The following is an 11,142-nucleotide window of genomic DNA, read 5'->3' as shown; positions in this document are numbered from 1 at the left end:
CTTCTTGGATTTCTGGCATCGAAGTGAACTTGGTGTTTTTTTTGCAGCAGAGAGGTTATAGGGACCAGAATTCAGGAGTAGCCCCTTATAAAGCATTCATTAAAATTCCCAAACCCAAAGCAGCAGTAATTTCTGAAATGCTTCATAGTGAACCACTTCCGACTTCCAAGGAGCCTTGCAAACTCCCTTGCCAGGCAGAATGTAGCCTAAGGATTCTACTGTGGGCTGATTGAAGACACATTTCTCCATCTTAGCATAGGCTGGTCTTCAGAGCAAGTTAGGATGTCATCTAAATAGGTGACCACATGGCAGTCCAGCATATCCTGTAAGTCATTATTAATTAGATGCTGAAAGGTCCCGGGCAGGTTAGTAAGTCCAAAAGACATCACCAGATATTCCAAGTAGCCATACTGAGTGTGGAAAAGTGGTCTTGCATTCATCCCCTGATCAGATTCTGACTAGGTTGTATGCCCCTCTAAGCTGTAACTCGGTGAGTACCCGGGTAGTTCTTACCTGATCCAGGAGCTTTGGGATCAGGGTAGCGTGTATTGATTCTACACTGAGATTTTTATTTAGGGCACAGTAGTCCACATGGAGTCTTAGGGAGCCATCTTTCTTTTTCATGAAGAGGACGGGGGCCTTGGCTGGGGATGTGGAAAGCTGGTAAAACCTTTCTCCAGATCCTTGTGGATGTAGTCCTTAGGGGCAGCTAATACAGGTTCTGAGAGGGAATATATTTGGCTGAACGGAATGTTGGACCCAGGCTGCAAGTTGATTGGGCAGTCATATTCTCCTTAGGGTGTAGTGTGTCTGTGTTTTGTGGTGTTATACCTGTGGATTTCATACCCTTTTCAGGTCAGATGGGCCTACGAAGAGACTGAAGTGGTCTGAGCAAACTGTAATGCCTGGTGGCCAAGGTAGGCTAGGGAGCACCGCAGAGCCATAGTCAAGTAAGATGTAAGTCAGCTTACATCGACCTAACTCTGTAAGTGTCTACACTAAAATGCAGCTCCCACCGATGTAACTTGCCCAGTATACCGACTTAATAGTTCCACCTCCACGAGACATGTAGCGCTTCAGCTGATGTAGTTAGGTCAAAGCAGTGTCAATGTAAATACTGCATTGCTTATATTGACTGTTGCTGCCTTTTAGAAGCCGTCCCAGAGTGCCCCACGCAGACAACTAAATTGGTGCAAGTGCTCCTGGTGAGGATGTGCACTGCCAACAGACATAAGGAGCATAGTGTGGACATGCAAAAGCGATTTAATTACTGTGGTAGCTGTACGTCAACGTAATTTAGGTTGACTTAATTTTGTAGACTTGTCCTAAGGCTGTTGGTCATGGTAGTAGTTCAGTGCACTGCGGTGGTGTAACAGCTGAGGATGCTGCTGATGGGCTTTGGTTCAATACCAGAGTTCTGATGTTGCTCAGTACTTTTGAAAATCATGCCCCAAGAAATGCTGGTCTAGTTCATTATTGTTTCCATCTGAGTCTAGTGGTTTAAAAGATATTTATTTACTTAGATTGTAAGACTTTGGGGAAGGGGCTATCTTCTTGTTCTGTGTTTTTATATTGGGTTGCACCCGGCCGGTCCACGGCTGGGAGCAACCACAATACAAATTGTTATTATTAATTAATATTTAATAATTATTACTATTTTCATGTGTATTTGAAAAATATTCAATGTAACCAAACGACTAAGAATACCCATATTTCCCATGGGCTAGTCCTCCCACATTCCAGGATGGGTCTCACACTGAGCCTTTCCCACCCCCTCCACTCTCATTTCATTTTCTGATGGGCCCTTTTTCTTCAGCCCCATCTGAGCTACGCTAAAGCTTCAGATTTTTAAAACAAGAGGTGATAATCTCCAGCTAAGACTCCCTCATTTTGAATTTGTCGCAAGTGGGTTTTCAAAGTCTCTGCTTCATGTGGCTAAGGCCCTGTATTTCAATTTGCAAGGCATTCAGAATCAACTTAGTAACCTCCCTCAATCAGCCCCAGTTGGAAGCTGTCTTTCTACATTACAGTGAAGAAATTAATCTTTCTCACACAAGATATTGTTTTCTGGGCCCATCTCTGCCAACCCCCTTTCTGTCTGTTTTCAACGGAATATGTTTTTTAGTCTTCTCTTGAATACATCCCTTTTGAAGCAAAAGTGTTTTCAGCTCTCTGGAAGTTCTGTTCTTTTTCACTTTGATTGACAGTCATCACCCTGACATTTCCGTTCCCAGCTGCGCCCACTACAGACTTTTTTATTTTTGGCTATGATTTCCCCATCTCATTAAAGAGACCTGCTGCTGTCTTCTGCAGGGAAACGCTTCCTGAAGAAGAGCTCTGTGTAGCCTGAAAGCCTGTCTCTCTCATCAGCAGAAGTTGGTCCAAGAAAAGATATGACCTCACCCACCTTATCTATTTCATTTCCAGGCAGTTTTGCTTTTCATAGTACTCCTCTAGCAGCATTGTAGTTATGGCTGAGCTGGCATTTCCAACAGAAGATGGGTGGGAGCCAGGACTGAAAGCTCCAATAGGGTGTTTCTAATGTTTATTTTTTATTATTTTTCATATAATATAAAATTAGCATGATAAGGGACAATAGGGGACAATCCTTCAGTGTCAGGATGTTACAGAGACTTTGCAGGATATTATCCAATGCTTAGATATATATGTTACTGAATTCAAGTGCATGTAGCTATAGCATCCAGTATGAGGCCCCACATACCAAGTTAATTCTCATGGAAAATTTATTGTTGGTGAAAACTGACAACTGTGGGGGATCTTGTGGCCTGATTTTCAAAAGAGCTGAGCACCCACAAATCCCACTGGGAGCTAAAGGTGCTCAACACCTTTTAAAATCAGCAGAAATCCTCTCTTTAGCCACTGAATCAGTGCAGCATGAGCAGAGATAGAGCAAGGGTCTCCCACAACTAGGGTTAGGAGAATATTTCAGTTTCCATGCTTGTGCCTTCAGCTTGATCTGCCAACAAAAGGGCAGATTAATGTATGGTGCTTTCTGAGATGAAGAACTGGAATAAGACTATGGATCACCTAAAAGTCATTAGCTAATAACATTTTTTTGTCATACTGCTCTCCACTTGCTCCTTTGTTCAAAAGATTCGTATCGAAAACGTACTGACTGGAATTTTATTGTATAACATTTTATACAATGGCATCAGACTGGTAATATTTCCCCTGTCAGCTCTTGTGTTGGCGATAGCAACATTAAATAATGTTAATAATTTGGGCTGATATTCCAAGACCCTTAAAGGCTCGCTAGGTGCTTGCCTCCTAAAAGTCAATGGGATTTGGGCACCTAAACCCCTTAGGCACTGGTGAAAATTCCAGCCTTGGTTGTTTTAAAAATATTTTTGTTTATATCCTGGGCACAAAATTTTGCTTAAATTTACCTCACCTGCAAGTGAGACCTGCTCAAAGGACATTAAGTGTGATTGATGGTGACGGAGCTCTGAGGCGATGTTAAATGCCAGCCCTGCCCTTAGTAAAAAGACATTTTAAAGTTATTCCGACTGCTAAATTACAGAGCAGAGTCACTTCAGACTATCCCAAAAAGACATCCTATGCTAGGGTGACCAGATGTCCTGATTTTATAGGGACAGCCCTGATTTTTGGGTCTTTTTCTTATATAGGCTCCTATTCCCCCACCCCACCCCACCCCACCCCACCCCACCCCCATCCCGATTTTTCACATTTGCTGTCTGGTCACCCTATCCTATGCCCTAGCAGTAAGTGACATAATTTTGGTTTTCATCAATGTTTGTCTTTCGTGCACACCTAAAGGATTTCAATACAGCCTTAACTATGGAGTTGCACTTGCTACTAACTCCTACTAACTTGCACTTCTCCTTTTTAATAAATTCTTCAGCATGGTAGCAGCAGCAAGCACTCTAGCCACGATCAAACTAGTTCCTTATCTGTTAATAACACTGTTTTTTGTGGTTACCCCTGGTGTTCCCTCAGCAAACAAGCTTCTTCACTGCAGCTAGCCATTAGGCATGGCCCCATGAAGCTTCTAGCGTAATTGCCTCTGCAACTCTCAGATCTCTTTCCTTGTCACGGTGTGGCAGCACTTCTCCATTGAAGAGATGCTGCCTACTTTTATTCTCTGCTTCAAGACCAGTTGAATGATCAAAGCCTTTTTGTCACCTGATCTGTCTTCACTGTTCCCTCATTATTTGCTGTTGTTCTCATCGCTCCTTGCCTGCAGCCCTTCCTACCCTCACCCACCTTGTTTCAGGTTCTTTTCTTACCTTCTTTCCCATCTCCTCAGCCGTAGAATGTGAATTTTAAAACTCGCATTCCAAAGGTTACAGCATTAGACTTTTCTTATGTACTGTTCCACTGTCAGTTTCTCATGCCATGAATGATGATAGAAATGATAATCTATAGAAGCAAAGGGTCCAAATTCTGCTCGCTGATCCTCTCCACTGTTCTTACACACGCCAGTGTGTAATTAATTTCAGTGGACATTCAGGGCCTATAGAAAGAGCAGAATATCAGGTCTAGATCCGCTGTGTTTGATTTTCCTCTGTCTTCATATATGAGGAATAACCTCACAGATGTTAAGGAGACTACCCAGACAGTTTAAAACTGCTGTTAAATGAGAGATGAATCGGAGTTGCTGTGTGGATGAGAGTAGAATTTTGCCTAAAATTCTAAATTTTGGAATATCCACATTCACTTACAGTGCTGTGTTCCAAGTCACTCCTGCAGGCAATAAATTCAACTGCAAAGTTAATCCCCATCATGATGCTTCCCATGGCTGGTAACTTTTTTCCAGTGGAATATGTTCAATTTGCTGTGCTCTTCTGGTTAGCTTGTTTCCTGTCCTTTGGTCAATTTCCAGTCCAGCATGTGCCATCTTTCCTTCCCTGCAACCCCCAAGACTACCCCAGAGATGATGCTGTATTAGAATGGGGATTGATTCTTTTTTTAAAAATTGAAATAGGTTTTTGACCAATAAGGAGATCAGACATAAAAATTACAGGCTGAGTCTTACGGGGAAAAAATAGCCAGTGGCTCAAAATTTCTATGGTGGACCCAACAAAAGGCGAAGGTTCAGATCAGATAAAATAGATTAAATTCACTCTTGGTGTGGAGAGTCAGAATAGGTGAAGTCCCTCCACTTAAGCCCTGCATTATGGTTGTGGAAGAATGCTTGCAGATAGAGCAACCCAGTAAATGTGCTTATAAATCATAGGCCTGAGCCAAACACAGTGAAATAATGGGAGTCTTTACATTGATTTCAATGGGCTTTGGATCAGGTCCCATTCATACATTTCTGCAAGGTCCTGTGTGTTGGCTCCAAGTCAAATAGACTGTTGTGGAAGGAAGCTATGGGACAGGGCAGAAAATGGCTACAGGATCTGTGCTCACATATTCCATTGCCCCCAGTATTTTGTGCAATTGGCTCGTTGAGTGGAATTGCTGCATTATTTTTCTTTTGTTAGGTTTTACATGTTAAGTGCACAGTGTGTTGGCCCCAGTACAAGGAAGGGCCGATGGCTTGATCCAACACAGCTGTGTGATATTGTGCAGAAACATCCTTTCAGTCCATGTGTCAAAGTGTCTGCAGTTCCTGATTTCAGGCAGAGGCAGCATTAACAGACAGAGAGCAAAGAAAGCTCATCTGTATTTAGATAATTTTAACACACAAAGTAAAAGGGACATTGTTACGATATAAGATTTTATTTTAAGATATCCTTAGTGTTGCCTCCTCTTTAACAACCCCCCCTCCAAAAAAACTGTGTTCTAGCCCCACTCATTGCAGTATCACTATTGTAAGCTGTAGTGGTTTGGATCATTACAGTAGAATAATGTAACACGATTTGTATTAAGAGGTGAGATTATTAATACCGGAAGAATTTTAACATATTACTGGACTTTTCACAAGTTATATTAATGAATTTTTAAGACTCTGCTCACCGTAGGCAGTAGAGATTAGGCTGGTCAGTTTCTTTGTTCATATTCATTTTCACTTTTGCATTCAACTTGTGCAGTGTACTTGTGTTTGGGCTTCCAATATAGCAGGGAAATGTGTGTGCTCATTGATTTACACCTTTTCAACCTCACTGGAGTCAATGGGACAAAATTCCGCCCTGATTTACAACCTGCTCAATCCCACTGACATTAATTTACTTAATTTTTGATAAATTATTAATCCAATGTGACCTGTAAGGCATGCAAAAGAGAAGGACTTGGCAGTGTCTCTTTAAAATAACATTGTCTAGCACATCACATACGGTTTGTTTGAAAATCTGGATTACCATGGCTACTTGCATTTCCCCTTCATCAATATTTTATACACCCTGATAAGGGAGAGGAAAAACAAAGGCATTACTGGCTAATATTTTATGCAAATTGCACTTTTTTTGTTTTCTTGTGGTTTCATGAATAGTGGGATGAATGATTCTGCTCTTAGTACATTCTGGAAATGTGAGCATCACAGATGATATTACTGTTTTCAGCAGGATCCTTCAGGGAGATGGATGCATATATTTGGAAAGCTGAGGTAACATAAATCTTTTCAAAAAATTAAATGTGACTGAAGTTTTTCAGGGACTTGCTGTTTTTCAAGAAAACATAAGTTCAGTATCTCACTGTGGCAACAGGGTTTAATCCTAAATGCTAAGAATATAAAGGTTTCTGACTTTTGCAGGCCTTCTGGGTGAAATTCTGGCTCTTACTGAAGTCAATGGCAAAAATCTCATTGACTTCATTGGGGTTAGGATTTCACTTGCTGACTTTATGGACCTGATCTTGCAGTCCTTGAACACTAATACTTCTAATGAAGCCAGTTTGGGATTCATAAGAATTCCAGGGTCTGTCCATAATGGATATGATGCATTCACTAGTAAACACAGCATAGCTTACTTACCTTTCCTACAGCAGAGTCACAATGATAATAAATTATATTCAGACATCACCTTTCATTAAAAGTTCCCAATGTATTCAGCAAACTGCATAGAGCCATGTAAATACTTAGCATATATTTACACTGGAGCTAAACAGTGTAATTTCCAGCTCAAGTAGACATAACCACACTAAATCTGATCAAGCTATCGCAAAAGCACTGAAAATAGAAGTGTAGCTACGGCCATGTGAGCAGCAGGTGGTGCTAGCCGCCCCAAGTGTGAGCCCATCTGAAACTCCAGGTACATACTTGGATTGGCTAACCACTCCCTTTGTTACTGTGAATGTGGCTACACTTCTATTTTTAGTGCATTAGCTTGATCAGAGCTAGCATGGGTATGTCTTCTTGCGCTGGGAATTACATCTTCCAGCTCCAGTGTAGACACACCCTTAGATAGGTTTGCACATCTAGGGAGACACAATGTAATTGCCTGGCCTTTAGCCAGGGCTCTATTGTTACTTTCTTTTTTAAAAAAAAGGGTTTAGAAAGAAAAAAAAGTAAGGTAAGATGGAGGGAAGGTTATGTAACACATCCTACATAACAACCACACAGGAAACAGCAGCCTGTTGAAGAATATTGGCCAAAACCGTCAGACCTTGGGGCCTAAAGTTAGGCATCTAAATGCTTATTTAAGCACTAGTCCTGTCCACGATGTAAGTTAGAGCAGCTCAAAGCCTGTTTTAAGTTGTGTCTAGCGGCCCATAGCCCCAAGTGGACATTCTGACAACCAGGGATAGCCAGAGTACAGAGACATTCTGGCCTCACTCCTATTTTTCCACCCCCTTACACCAGCTCCATGTCACCTCAGGATTCCTCCTACGTGGAGGGAATTCTGAGATAACTCACCGAGCTGGCTTTCTGTCTGCTTTGCACTGCCAGAGCAAGGACCAGGATCTGTGCCCAGGAATCCCTTTTTTCTTTATGGCTACATTGTGTCAATCATTGATTACACCAGTGTGAACGTTTCTGTTGTGTGAAGAAATAAAGCTTGCGGGCCATATTCTGCTCTCGATTACATGGTTTCAACTTCCATTGATTTATGCAATAGGAGCTGCATCCATGTAACTAAGAGAAGAACTTGGCACTGTTAATATGTGTCATTGGATCCAGATGGCTCAATGTGGCTCAGCAACAGTTTTCTGTTTTTAGGAACATTCTCTGATTGTGGATAAGAAGGGAGTCTCCTGTCCTTAGCAGAAAGAAAGCTGCTTTTGCCAAAGAATAACCTTCTTCTCCTCACATGCAAACCTGCTTCTCCCCTTTAAATCATTTTTAAACTCTATTGTTGGTACCAAAGTGTTAGCCCAATTTACCTACATGGGCAGAGATTTGTTTTCCTAAGGACAATGTTCAAGCCACATTGTTCTCAACCTCTGTTGGTGGCCCATGTTGTGTTTCTATCATTTAAAGGGCTCTGGGCTGCCTGCAAACGCGGGGAGCGCAGAGCCTTTTAAATCCCAGCCGCGGCTGGGATTTAAAGGGCTCTGGGCTGCCTGCAAACGCGGGGAGCGCAGAGCCTTTTAAATCTACCTGATCTCTTTGTCCCTTCAGTTGGCATCTTGCAGGGGAAACTGAGGCACCCACACAGTATTCAGAGAAAATATTAAGAACATTCCCACTTCATCACAACTATATTGATAGGCAAGTGCTGCTTCTGACTTTCCACTTTTAATTGACCCTTGTAATCTTGTGGCGCTGACGCCACCACCATTTTGGGCCCCACCAAAAATTATACAAACCTGCCGCCTATGTCTATCATAGTTCTTAGACAAATAGTCCCTGACCATAAAAATAAAATAAAGCAGTCCCTGACCTGCAAAGAGAAACCCTCAGAACAGACTAGTTTAAGAGGAAGGTTGATATTTATGTTTCTTGTTGTTTTTTAAAGAGAAACCCTGAGAAGGGGGTAAGTGTGGACAATATCCAGTGTCTGTGATATGAGGAATGGAGTGGCAGAGCCATCTGCTTACAAGATATTTGTACAGTAGTATCTGAATGCCTTCATTAGCATTTAAGACTCTGAGTTATATACACATGCATAATCATCATCTCAGGCAAAAACAGATTGCACTATGAATATTTCAAAGCATATGTGAATGTACCAAACTTTACATACATGCACATTCACAAAGTATTATAATCACCTGAGGACATTAGCACTTACAAATTGTGAATTTTTGTCTGCAATCAGAACATTGTGAATTGTACGCTTGTTAATGGAATGTGTCATCCATCCAGCACATTTCCATTAAAGGTAAACATTTTCTTTTCTATGAGAACAGCCAGTCACAGTGAATGTTTCACAAAGTCAAAGATAAATAAAATGCCCATAAGCCTGAAAAGAACAAATCAGCCTAATCTAGTTCTGCAAAGGCAGATCCTGTTTTTAGGATATTTAGCAAAGGAACCGTATAAAAGGATGGGCCACCGGGAAGTGGGGGACTTTCCCACCTAATGCAATCTACTGTTTGATATTTGTACAGGCTATGTGTTCAGGTCTCAATGCAATTCAAGGCATTCGTTATACTTTCCAAAGCCAATTACTTGAGAGACCACTTCTCTCCATTTATTCCATCACGGCAATTAAGATTCTAGATTTTAAGGCCATTATGATAATCTAGTCTGACCTCCTGCATCACACAGGCTAAAAGAATCACACCCAGCAACATCTGGGTAAGTAATCTCTGAGTATGTTAAATTAGGGTATCCTTGTGATCCCCACCTTCATGGAGCTTGCCCAGAAATCCTGCAGATGCCCACTGATCCTCTGTAAACCTGGGATCATCTGTGTGTAAATCCTGTGCCTCTGTTGCAGCTCTGTGTCCCTGGTGGCCTCCACACATTTATTACTGCCAGCTTGGCTCCATTGGAGATGCGCTACCAGGGCTTCCTATTGGTTGGGTCATCACCATCCAGGGTCCTCTTACTGTGGAGGGGATGCTATAGGAAAAAACACGGAATCTCCATGGAGTTGGAGGGGGAAGAGCATGTATTGATCTGCCCTGCCCCTCCACAAGGTGTGGAGAGACAGTATTACAGAGAGAACTGAGCTCCTTTTCTGCACAGGAAGGAGAGTATCCACACATGGCAGGTCCTTGTTCCTGTGTGATATCCCCTTAGGAATGATTGGTGTGGTGGTTGATGGGATATAGCTGGCAAGGTTATGACTTTCCATGTGTGAAAAATTACAGTGGAACCCAGATGTCCAACAGTAAAATCATTAAGGAAAGGCTGATATAGCTGGTGTGAGACAGATCTGCACTGTTGTATGAAAACCCATAATGTATTTTAAGGGACAAATGCTGTGTAATTTAATTATCTGGCATAATGGAAATATTAGTCCTGTCAGAGTATATTTCTCAGCCCTTTGTGCTATGAAGGGGTAGTGGATTAATTTTAGGTGGGAGCCAACATAATGAGCTAACACTCTATTGCTGTTCTCTGCCTTCTCCCAAATGCAATTTTCACCCTTCTTCTAAACAGAAGAAGGAGCAGGGCAGCAGCACTGTGCCTCGTTTGTATCTTTTCAGTCTTATATCTCACATTTGTGATTTTCCTTATCTGGTTATACATTAAATTTGAACTATGGTCAAATCCTCAGCTAGTGTGAATGGGTGCAGACCAGGATCTGGTCTTCTGTACTCAATTTGGCTTGCATAAGAGGAATACAAAATTAATATTTAAGTATTTCATTGGATTGGAGGGAACTTAAATCAATATTTAGGACTATTTACCTATCAGATGACTTTGCTCATGATGTTCCATTCCATTCTTTTTCTTTAACGATGGAACTACAGACAGGTCAGCCTCACCTCAGCCCCTGGAAAAATCATGAAGCAGGTCCTCAAGGAATCCATTTTGAAGCACTTGGAGGAGAGGAAGGTGATCAGGAAAAGTCAACATGGATTCACCAAGGGCAAGTCATGCCTGACCAAGCTGAGTGCCTTCTATGATGAGATAAATGGCTCTGTGGATATGGGGAAAGCGGCGGATGTGATATACCTTGACTTTAGCAAAGCTTTTGATATGGTCTCCCACAGTATTCTTGCCAGCAAGTTAAAGAAGTATGGATTGGATGAATGGACTAGAAGGTGGACAGAAATCTGGCTAGATCATCAGGCTCAATGGGTAGTGATCAATGGCTTGATGTCTAGATGGCAGCCGATATCAAGCAGAGTGCCCCAGGTTTTGTTCAACATCTTCATTAATGA

The sequence above is a fragment of the Mauremys mutica genome, chromosome 1 (genome assembly GCF_020497125.1).
Source record: "Mauremys mutica isolate MM-2020 ecotype Southern chromosome 1, ASM2049712v1, whole genome shotgun sequence".
In the NCBI taxonomy this organism is placed as follows: domain Eukaryota; kingdom Metazoa; phylum Chordata; order Testudines; family Geoemydidae; genus Mauremys; species Mauremys mutica.
This window is presented reverse-complemented; position numbering follows the sequence as displayed.